This window comes from Asterias rubens, chromosome 22 (assembly GCF_902459465.1).
Source record: "Asterias rubens chromosome 22, eAstRub1.3, whole genome shotgun sequence".
Taxonomy (NCBI): Eukaryota; Metazoa; Echinodermata; class Asteroidea; order Forcipulatida; family Asteriidae; genus Asterias; species Asterias rubens.
The window spans coordinates 9,687,243-9,699,809 of NC_047083.1; the positions used below are offsets into that span (position 1 = coordinate 9,687,243).

At 37.6% G+C, this 12,567-nt stretch overlaps 1 long non-coding RNA gene across 1 annotated transcript; it reads right to left on the bottom strand.

Annotated features, from left to right (window-relative positions):
* Positions 1-2,706: 2,706 nt before the first annotated feature.
* Positions 2,707-9,916, bottom strand: LOC117305475. The gene is made up of 8 exons (XR_004520676.1): positions 9,906-9,916; positions 8,391-8,393; positions 7,895-7,903; positions 7,389-7,400; positions 6,025-6,039; positions 4,963-4,986; positions 4,380-4,515; positions 2,707-3,790 (listed from the first exon to the last, which is right to left on the bottom strand). It is a non-coding gene; the product is annotated as an uncharacterized LOC117305475 (long non-coding RNA).
* Between the last annotated feature and the right edge of the window lie 2,651 nt (positions 9,917-12,567).

The following is a 12,567-nucleotide window of genomic DNA, read 5'->3' on the forward strand; positions in this document are numbered from 1 at the left end:
GTACGAACAACGTGCTGATATTTCCGACTACGTCACCCGGAAAACTGAACACTGTGAATATTGTGAAAGCCTAGTTGGTATGACACTGCTCTAGAATTGCAAAGGACGCGTGTTCGAATCCCACCCGAGGAATATGCTTGTGAATTTTTTGTTTCCAAAAACCTCGGGAAAGTACTGCAGTGTACACTGTTAATTATAGGTAAAACCAAAAATAAAACAAATTAAAAATTAAAGAAATAACTGGGTAAACCTCGTTAAAATAAACACACAAAGAAATTGGAAAATTACCGAAACAGTTTGATAGAATATTTATTTAGCGTTTTAATGTTTTGTCTTCATAAGTATGTACAGTTTGGTAACAAGCAAAATATGCGTCAATTTAGGCTCGTTAACATAACATCCCTAGTGCAGTTTAAATACCATTTACATGATTTTATTGTTTAATATTTACTAACAAAAAATAATTGGATAAGTTTTTTTTAATAATTCATTGACATGAACTATTTTTAATATTGATTATAAAACTAAAATACATCACATCTAACTTAATTTAGCTAACATACTACTCTTCGAAGCAACGACTCTGTTTATATTCAGTACCATTCAAAGCGCGCGGACAGCATTGGCAATAAATTGTCACAGACCTGTATTCGTGTTAGCTGACCTAAACTTGACATGAACTATAACAAAACTGTGAAACTTTGAGCTTAATTGGTTTTCAGTGTCACGTGAAAACATTGAACACACAAATTAAATGTTTTCTCTCATTTTGTTAAAAGTCTTGTTTTAGACTCGCAGATCCAAACTGTTTTAATTGTTTTTCAAAATTATTTCATCTTTATACCATGAGTTTTGTCAAATCTGTGTACATATTAATTGTCGATCTTACAAATGCTGCACACACGTTTTAAAATAGGTTTATTGGGTTCCATAATTATATTAATCTTTATTTTGTGAAAATTAACATAACATTATACACGATTCACCTATTATTATTATTATTATTTTTATTATTATTATTATAAGGTCCGGCTTGGATCGAAAGCTAAGGCCATCTACCCTTTTTATTATATTATTATTATTATTATTATTAATATATTCAGGGCACAATCAATGCCGACGTAGCTTCAGATCCTGCCCCCCGATATTCTGTCCCTGCCCTCTTTTGAATCCTCATCCTCCTGCCCTTGCAAATTTCCCGCATGGGAGACCGATCTCCGGGGGAACAGATTTCACTAGGACTCCGGCATGGTGTAATGACACATTAATTAATAGAGGTCGAACCAAAAACTACCAGTACAATTAAAGGGTGAGTTTTCTAGATCTCGCAATATCTTTTCTCGGTAAATTCACTGTAGACTAGATTGCAATAAGCTGCTTAAAATGAGTGCATTGCTCAAATAATGGGCCATTTTCAGAATTCATTTTTGTCTAAGTTGAAAGACAAGTGTGTGCTTAACACGACTTTACACATGGCCGTTTCTGCACGGATGTCACATCTTTCAAGCTACTGTCCTTATATACGGTATGTCAAGATGACTAATGCCGTGAAGCTTTGGTCAAAGCTCGATGTGCATAAAAAAAACTTTAGATAGGACCAATTATATTAGCAGTTCCTGTATTGCACATTATTTTCTCTAACATTGTGATTGCACAAGTTGCTACGCGAAAACTTTTGCGTTTTATGTTAAAGTGAAATGTGGACTAATTTACAGAATGTTGACTTACTCTACATTAAACGTCATGATGTCATCACAGTCGTCATAGTTGTGTCTTAAAGTATTGTAAAGTGCATCTTCCTAGTTTCTACGCGTGTTTTATACTAGTTATACATGTTTCATTGTTTAGTTCAGTCAGCACCAGAATTGAGCTCTAACGTTACTAAAAAATACTCTCTGCTTTTGAATTTTAAGTTCCGCTCCCAAGCCAAAACAATTTACAGCTGCTTAATAGTTTAATGACAGAAACACACACAGAAAATGAACCCTTTATTCGTTTGTTATTTACAGCCAAAAAGGTTTCTTTCTTTGCCTAGTGTGCGAAATAATTATAATTCCATACACTCTAAAAAAAAAAAAAAATCTTCGGGGTTAGATTTGAACAGGACCCAACTCTGACCCTGATTTTTTTTTTAAGCGTTGCCAGTTGTTTTGAAACAGTTGCCTAATAACTAAGTGCAGCTTAAGTTTAAGGCAATTTGACACTTTCGGTAAACAGTATTGTCCAAGGCCCACACTCCGAGTATCACAACTTCTATATAAAACAACAAACCTGTGAAAATTTAGTCTCAATCGGTCATCAGGGTCGGGAGAAAATAACGGGATAACCCAATCTTGTTTCCGCACGTTTCTCCTTGTCATGACATGTGTTTAAAAAAAAATCTGTAATTCTCGATATCGAGAATTGACATTGTTTTAAAGTTTTTTCAAAAAGTAAAGTATTTCGTTGAATAATATTTCAAGAGAACTCTTTCACCATTACCTTCTGTAAACCCTGTAAATTATTTGCAAATGATGTGAATTTTTTTTCTGTACCGAAAGGATCCAATGGCTTTAAAGTACAGTTATCTGAGGAGGTGCATGAAAGCAAATTTAATCCAAGTTAAACATTGCTTGAAACCATAAAGTCTTAAGAGAGAAAAGAAGAAAACGTTTTTAATTGGAAACCAACTTGAACTTGTTATCTCAGTTTCTCTCGATTTACTTTCCCTCTTCGTTTCCTTTTGAACTTTGAGTGCACGCCTCTAAACTATAAATACTACATTAAATAAACCATTATTTTTAATGGAATGTTACCAAAGTACACGTTGGTGGTCTTGCAGAGAAGTCACTATATACGACAATAAATAATGTTACCATAACCTCATTATTATTTTGTTGGCTTGCTGTTTTAAAGCAAAATGTACGTGCATTGTTGCGTCTTTCTTATCTCGATGCTTTATTGTCATCCGTTATGTTCAAAGATAGGAGTAATGCTAAAGAAAACACATTCACTAAAAGGTCATAAGCTACCATTGTAAACAGTACTTCTAAAAATTACATGGACATTTCTGTATTGGGACAATTTTATTGGCACAAGTTGCTCCGTATTTACTGTGTTAAAGGCCTAGAGCACGCCCCGCCCTCACTCTAAAAACTCACTGGTCTTAACGTAGGCCTACTTGGTTTTGGGGTTTCGTGGGGCCGAATGCGTACACCCAGGTTGCATTCGATTAGCTTCCCTGGGTCTACCCCGCGGTGCTCACTCGGGCGAGCCCCCGACAAGAGCTAAACGATCGATCACTCACCGCTCTCGTAGTGACGTCATGCACCTGGGGCCAGCCCCCAAGTGACCCAGTCCACAAGCAGGGCAATGGGGGGGCTGACCCGAGTGAGCCTCTGGAATGACGCCAAAGCTATTTGAACGTACCAGGGGCAGGCCAGGGTCGACCCAGGGGAGCTAAAACGAACGCACACTCAGTCATAGTAGGCCTAGACATGTTCAAAAATACACATTGCGCAAGCGCTAACTGTTGAAAGAGGTGCATGCTGGTCTAGCTAGCGATCAAACTTGATCGCTAGCTAGACCAGGATGCAAGTTTAATGCACATGGACTATTCCACGACAAGGTCTATGCCTTAGCTTTTTTAAGTGGCGCCCTCAGTGTTTATCTCGAGGGTATTCTACTCGTTGATTTAAATCACACAGTCTATAGCGAGGGTAGGGAGTGCGTCAACTGCAGCGGTGAAAGTCATCCAGTCGGTTCAAATAAATTTATGTAATAAATTCGTGTTGTATATCGACATAAGTACCTGTTGCAGGACAAAAAAACACAGAAAGGGTATGTAAAAACAAAGCACATTATTGTTTGTTAACTTGACATTAAAAATATACAATTTTCACTTGGTTTGACGAGGTAACGTGTAAATAATTATTTAATAATTTTGAGGTATAGGAGACACAATTCTAAAGCAACAGGTTTGGGAATTAATTTGTCGGTACACACTAACCAAACAGTGCTCTCATATAGACCATGTGAACTTTGTTTGTTTGTTTACAAAAAGTGTGACCTTGTACGTTCTTTGAGTATTCTGGCAGGCAATATACTGCACAGGTCATATGGGAAAGTTGACATTTTGTATCAGAATTTCCACATAAGTCCAAGAATTATACAACTAAAAGCTGGACAAGTTTTGATATGTGCCACCCCCCCCCCCCCCCCGTTCATCATATCAAAAGTTGATAAGAATTAGACAGTGCAATCTCCATAAAATAACAGATTTTATTATTTCGTCCACTAGGCTGTGTACACACCATGTATAAACATGTGATGTCACAGGTCACATCGTCTATACTTTCAAAGATAATAAATTGTCTCAAAAAAACATTATTGTGATTTACCTATGTATTATTCCCATCAATCCATGCGGTCTTGTCCAATCTGATGTTGAAGGTCACGTTTTTTCTGATTAAGAAGATCTACCCATCTCCTCTTGTCATCTCGGTCTCTTTGTCTTGATCTACTTGCGTGTTCACCCTAAGAGTCAATCAAGGATTAAGAAAGATCATGGTTAAAGCCATTATACACTTTCGGAACAGAAAACAATACAAACAAATCACCGATTTACAAATAACTTACAGGGTTTACAGAAGGTAATGGTGAAAGACTTCTCTTGAAATATTATTCCATGAAATGCTTTACTTTTTGAGAAAACATTAAAACATTATAAATTCTCGTTAGCGAGAATTACGGATTTATTTTAAACACATGTCATGACACGGCGAAACGTGCGGAAACAAGGGTGGGTTTTCCTGTTATTTTCTCCCGACTCCGATGACCGATTGAGCCAAAATTTTCACAGGTTTGTTATTTTGCTTAAAAACATCATTCAAATGCAACATCACACGTTTTTAAAACACTGTAGAAACGAGTCTCCTTTAATGTTAGCAAACGTTATTATTAATATTTAAGAAATGTACTTACTTTTAATTGTGCAAGATTCATCACCTGTTTGAATTTTAAAAAAATAAAGAGAATTAAACTTAATTTGTTGAAGATTTTGACCATGATATAAAACCATGATAAAATAAGTATTGTTTTATTGGTAGGCCCACGGCAAAACAATCGTTTGAGTTGGTTCGTGGGGACAAAACCCGGGGGAAGCCCCTTCAATGTAGGGTTAGACTTGTGGACAAGTCGTCAATGGTCCTCGCGGTGAGATAGTCGAGTTGTGGCAGTGCTCTAGCGAGATCACTGCTCTCGCGCGAGCTGCTGGTTGCCGATTTCTACTCCTCATAAATGGGATTGTAGTCGTGAGAGCAGTAGTCTCGCGGGGCAAGCAGTCTCGCGAGAATACCACGGGGATCGCGGGGAGATTCGGAACGCTATCACCGCGACAGACATTTAACGACTTGTCCACAAGTCTATTGTAGGGTGGGTAGAGAGGTGGGGCTAGGGCCGTTGTCGCATGCAATTATGTCCTCTATGCAATACTAACCGGAGGACATTATTGCATATGCAATAATGTTCACCGGACGGTTTTGCATAATGCAATCGTGTCCGCCCGGACGCTGCTGCATAATCCAATTGTGTCCGCCCGGACACATTTATATATGCAGTTGTGTCCGCCCCCGTGCAAAACCGTCCATGCAGTAAATTAAACGCCCTTGGTCGACGGAACACGTTCGCAATTTTTTTGTTTTAAGCTAAGGGTGCATGTCATGAATGACGTGGGAAATGTTCGGCCGTTGTGTATTCGCTGCAATCATAAAAAATACGTGAATATTCACGCTGCATAAATACGTAGGTTCAGTGCATGCACGCTCGCTTACGCGCGCACATACATGTACAGTCAATATGTCCACCGGATGGTTTTTGCATAGCCCCGGACACGATTGCATATGCAAAAGTGTCCGGAGCGGACAGTATTGCATGGCGGACACAATTGCATCTGACACTGTCCAATCTGTATTGTCTGATCATTGGATGACTACTGTTCAATAACACAAATGTATTTATTATACTGTGGGGGGGGGGGTGACTTACTCTTCCGTGACAGTTCTATCAGCAGATAGACAGAGTAGGAGCAGCATACAAGAAAAACAGATTAATACAAATTGTTAAAACCATTGTTATATATTGTATCGGTAGCAAACGCAAACCACATTAACTTGATAGTTCCCTCAGAGCCGTGTATTGGGAGAGTTGCGACATGGAGGTACCAGTTTTCTTTGATCACGTGGTTGCTGGACGCCATGTTGTTTCCAAATGCAGCACAACCCAATGGCAGGCAGACTAGTCTGGCACCTTGTGTTTGCCCATTCGTTTCTTAGGGAACAAAATGGCTTCTAATCGCGAGTTGTCGTAACTCTCCAAATAAACGGCTTTGAGTTCCCTTATTGAGAGGCGCCCTCAAGCGAGACCAACAGAAGCCAAGTCAAGAAATAATTGATTACCGCTGGTTCTCTTCGTTCAAGATCCGCGCACTAGAAAGTAGTCCCCTGATTTTGTTTCGCTTGCAATTTCCGTGAACATTTTTACGACTGAGATATTATTATTATTCATTCAAATATTAAGTTAATGATTCTTGATGAAATATTCTGTAAATTTGTATCGGTTAACTTAAAAACAAATCTTATTGCGCATCAATTTGTGTCAGGGTGTTGCGACCATGGCAGAACGGCCATTACTTCCTTGTAGTCCGCCTGTACACATCTTACAAAACCTGGCCCAGAAAGTTCGACTAAATTGTTGCCTTTACCATGTACTGATGTAAGGATGGGCTCAGCACCATATACTTCAATGAACTATGTTGGATTGGGTGAGTTTATATTCTTGCATTTTCACCTTGTTTGAGTCGTGATATTATCGTGAATTCTACAGTGACTGTTGTTGTTTGGTACTTTCGTAGTGTAAGTTTTGCATGCATTTGTACTTCACAGTGTGTACTTGGTGTTACATCATCTAACGTAACTATCGCAAAATAGTTGAAAGCCAAAAGAACTAAACATCTAACTGTGATAGCTCTTTTCAGCTGTGCTTTGTGGTCTAATTTCCAAAGTGAAAAGGGCCAGTTGACTTCATACGCTGGTTGAACAGAGACATTCTAAGGCATTTAGTTAAGACTTCTGTTTGTAATTTCTTCGATTAAATAATGCAAAGCCATCTGGAATGGTGTCCGCGATAACTGAATGCCTCTGTCCGTGCAGAATGGCTACTTGTAAACACTCTTACTTTTACCGGCATGCTTTTTTAAAAACTCTTCCCATTACGCTATCGGAAAAGTGTACTGTTGAGACAATTTAAGGATGCCATATAAATACTTTGATATACTTCAGATGATTTTTGTATAGTATTAGTATAGCGCCCCCATTTGGCAAAATATTAATTGATTTTATTATTTTACTTACCCTTGGATCCAGCTGTAGATGGTGCGAAAAACCGGCATAAGAGAAACAAAAATAATTGAATAAATTAATAGATAAATATAAAAAAAATCAGTTCACACGTGTTTACTTAAAAAAAAAATGCTTGAAAAAAGGGGGGGGGGAATGAACAGGCCAAAAATAATAAAATATTTTTTTTTTTACAATTATTAGCAGCCAACTATGTTGCCACTTTGATGGATTGGCAGGGTTTTCATTTCAACTGTCATAGTAATAACTATGTTTAGAAACTATGGGCGTGGGGATGAAACCAGGTTCTCTGGAAACCACCTGATCAAGCTAATAAGGTTTTAACAAGTACACATTCACATTGTGCTACAAACTTAACTAAAAGTGTTTTTCATTGACTTGTACCCCAAGTCCTTTTATCATTATAATGTCTTAAACGGGCACTCAGTGCTTGGCAAAGACAAACAGAAAACGCAACGTTTGAAACTCAGTAAGAAATACCGAATGAATATTCAACTTACCTGACATTGCTGTTCGTTGCAGACATCGCACGTTCATGTTCCATAAAAGTGAAAGATAGTAAAATGTAAATAAATAAAAAGAAAGAAAAAAAAAAGCAGGTGAAAATGTGTAATGCCGCCCTCTATCGTCAATATCGTACTTGTATTATTTAAATTCTTTAAGCATGTTATTTTCAAAGGTCAATTATTGTTTGAGAACTCTAAACAACTGACGCACTGTTATTATCGGTTAATTATAAACACATGCCAATGAAAGGCCGTGTTATTGTAATTTGGCATGGGGTTAAACGAAGTTAAGTGTTTTATCCCTCGATGTGATTTTATTATCACAAGTAACTAAAAAAGTTGAACTTGTTTTTTTGTTTTACTAGAATTAATGTTGTCAAGATAATTACAAAGAAAGGTCGACAGCTTCTATATTTAATAGTAAAGCTATGTAAATTGTTAAAAGATTGTATTACTATGTACTTTATAAATACTATACTTTTATACATACCCTCTTTAATTTCAAAGATCCAGAGAAGTTGTCAGAAAATAAAAGATGAAATGCGTTAGTTAAATAATTCGTCCGAAGAATGTACAATACATTGCAGAAAATCTATTTCAAATCAAACTTAGACTCAGTAAAGATAACCGTCTAATTAGCTAGCATGTTGCACTTGTCTGTTCTACAAAATAAAAATATAGTGGGTGCGTTCGATTAGATTCCCTGGGCCGACCCCGGTCTGCCCCGGTGCGTTCGAAAAGCTTCGACGTCAGTCCACGGGCTCACCCGGGTCAGCCCCCAGTGCCCTTCTTGTGGAGTTGGTCACTTGGGGGCTGGCCCCAGGTGCGAGAGCGGTGAGTGATCGTTCGATTAGCTCTTGTCAGGGGCTCACCCGAGTGAGCACCGCGGGGTCGACCCAGGGAAGCTAATCAAATGCACCCACTAAAGAATTATTAATTATTAATCCGCAAAGCATGCACATGAAATCAAATTACTATAGGATCAATAACCAACATGATAACACAAAATACTTTTTAGAAGAGAACGCAAAATCAGGTGAAGTATCTATTAAATAATTGAAGTGGTGACATTTGTGTTATCTGTCTCCGTACAAAGTGAAGTGCGCCCTCTATTGTATGTTATCCTTAAATTAATATCCGACTGGAAATATTTTGTAAATCAGTCCGAATGTTTCCGAAATAGTCTTAAAGGTGTTTGGTTGGGGAGAAGAAGCGTAGGGGTGACTATTGATGGAGCTACATAAATAGCTCCATGTTAGTATGGAGCCAATGTTGACCTCGGTGTGCCAAAGGGCACAACACTAACCGTATTTTTTATTTTATTTTGAATCGTTTCAAACCGTGTTTTTTTTTTTTTTGGGGGGGGGGGGGTTTATGAACGAGGCCTCGAACCAAAAAGATGAAAGGTTCGATAATGTCCCAGATGACAATAAAAAGGTAGGCTCTGAATTTTAAGAAGCTTGCAAGTTACTGCTTTGTGAATTTAGCATGATACCGCAATAAGGAAATCTCCGGGGTAGGGGGTTTATAAGGCGAGACTCCCTGCCTGGAGAAATGCTGTATGTACGGTTCAGCTTACAGGTTGAAACTGGGGAAACGTTGGCCGGCTTACAAAAAAATAAATGTTTGAGGAAAAAGTGTTCATTTATGTACCCAAGCTTACAATGCAAATACAACATGCAAAACATTCAGTATATTATTACGTGAAATTTATTATAGTCTATACAATAAACAACAGAAAAATGACATCCATTAATATTACAATTTCTGTAATGCAACTGCAACATGCAACACATTTTTTAGTAGTACGTCAAAGTGATGGTCTTTACAATACACAACGACAACAATCTGCAATTTCTCGTTTTATAACTAAATCTACACTTTTAGACAAACTCGGAACCGTTTTTAACTAATAACAAGTCAAAATTGCTTTTCAGAAATGTATACCTTTATTAAGCAAACAGAAGTAGAGTAAACACACATTTATATAATTGTGTTAACTTACCTGGCCGCCCTGTGATTTTGCAATAGGAAAAATAACAAATAAACGCAACATGAGTAACGATCTTTAAATAATTTATAAGTTAACATTACATTTATACAAGTGTGTCCGCAACCTGAATTAATATACAAAAAACAAATAGACTACATAAAAATAAAAAATAATAATAATAATAATAATAATAATAACCCAAACACCCCAATCAAACCAATATGCAAACTAAAACCCCAGCAAGTAGACACCAAAGCACCCCCAAGAAACACCCCAACAAATCAACAAACAAACAGACAGACACCCAACACTCCCGCCAACAACCCATAAAATAAATTAATAGAGATCCAACAAACACACATGTATTATTTAAAAGCATTAGAAAAACTATAATGCTTCCATGTGCAAACAAACAAATTATAGAAAGTTATTCAAAAGCAACAGGAAATTGTATTGCTTCCTTGTAAGCAATAAATGCACGTGGATTTTTCTAGATCAACCCTATAACGCAATAAACCAACTAAAGACAACTAAAAAAAACAAAAAGGTTTATCCCGAAAGTAATTTCACATTCGGTTTGTCTGTTTTTTTCCTTTGGTTTCCCTCCCTTTTTTTGTTGTTGCTATAATTGTAGGCACATTTACTGGTTAGGAACGGTATGGGATTTTAGTAACAATAGCTCTCGGCTTGCGGAAATCCTTTAGACGCCCGGGGATGTTTTGCGAACTACGCCTGGAACATTTCCCGGGAGGTAGGGGAGTGCCCTAGCGCGGAAGACTTCTGTCCAATTTGAGCGCGGAAGACTAGGCGGGCTGATGCCCTGAGTCGTGCTAACGCTATGGGATGTAAATTAAGAAAACATAATTGTTGCGGATGGGGAGTTGGGGATCTATAGAACTGCAATTAGTGTTTGATCCTTGGGGAGGAGTCTACGGGCCTTTTCGAAACCACGGCTTCCGTTCCAGATTCGGCTCAAGCTAGCATGGCCCCACGGTTGTTTTTGCAATAGCGCGTGCTTTGCGTATAATATGCGCTCAGGGCTTCAGATGAGAGGCGGAGCCTGGAGTTGAATCCAAAGCCGAAGCCGTGGTTTCGAAAAGGGCCATAGAAACATGTTCTGTTAAACACGAACAAAGGGATGGGGCTTGATCTGTAAAGAAAACGGAATGAAAGCTTCCGATGTTGTGCCGATTGTGGATTGTAAATGAATTGATATGTTTCTGATGCTCAATCTTGTCTTATTTAACGATATGTCTTGTGAGTTTGTTAGTTTCTGTGATCTGTACAGTAACAATTTGTGGTTGAATATGTAGGCCATTTTTATTTTATTTTATTTATTTGTTTGTAAAGAAAGTGGAAGTGAGGCTTGTGATGATGTATTGATCGTGGACTGTTAGTTTACTTATTATTATGTTCTTATTTTAGAAAACTTGTCTTCTTTTGAGATGTCTTGTGGGTTTGTTAGTTTTTTTGATGTTCAGTTTTCAAGATTGCATCAAAATAAAAGTAGATAGTCCGTGAAAACAATTAAAGCATGTCAAGGGAAATCGTTTTTGATATCTCATTTTTAATTTCTCCCTAGTGTTAATTAGTAAAATATTAACGCTTATGATGATTAAAGACAATGGACACTATTGGTAATTGTCAAAGACCAGTCTTCTCACTTGGTGTTTCTCAACATATGCATGAAATAACAAACCTGTGAAAATTTGAGCTCAATGGGTCGTCGAAGTTGCGAGATAATAATGAAAAAAAAACACCCTTGTCACACGAAGTTGTGTGCGTTTAGATGGTTAATTTCGAGACCTCAAGTTCTAAACTTGAGGTCTCGAAATCAAATTCGTGGAAAATTACGTCTTTCTCTAAAACTATGGCACTTCAGAGGGAGCCGTGTCTCACAATGTTTTATACTATCAACCTCTCCCCATTACTCGTAATCAAGAAAGGTTTTATGCTGATAATTATTTGAGTAATTACCAATAGTGTCCACTGCCTTGAAGAAGTAAAGTAGTAAATTACTAGAATCGTGGTTCAAATTTGAAAAGCCATCCAAGGCCTAATATCAAACAATGATTAAAAGCCTGACGTTTCGACCCTAGGAAAGTCTTTCTCGAAGGCTAATAATGACAACAACATGACCATGTAAAATTTTCGGTTTTTTGTTTCCTTTTGTTAATATTGTCAGCGTATAACAGATCATTTCAAGTTCAGAGTTAAAAAGTCCTTTGTGAACAATAATTGCCTCTCGTTATAACGGTTACCGATGATTTGTCACTAGGGATTAAGGTTTGACCACAACGGCTTTTGAGGGTTTTTACCTGGCATCAATTCTCGCTTTGATAAATTGCTAAAGGCATTAGTTTCTGACAGATCATCGTGATGAAAGAAAATTACATTTTAGCTTTAAAGAGGAGAGGAGACAGCACGGCGGATGACCAATAAACAAATACAGAATCGTTTATAAACCATAACATACAACTTAAAGGCACTGGGACGCCTTTGGTAATGCCAATGGCCAGTATTCTCACTACGTGTATCCCAACATATGCATAACACAAGTCTGTTTAAATTACAGGGCTCAGTTGTTCATACTTCTTGCGAATACACAATATCGCAACAGATAATTGGCAACTGATGCGAAACGTTTTATTGCAAAGACCTTGCAGAGTACAAC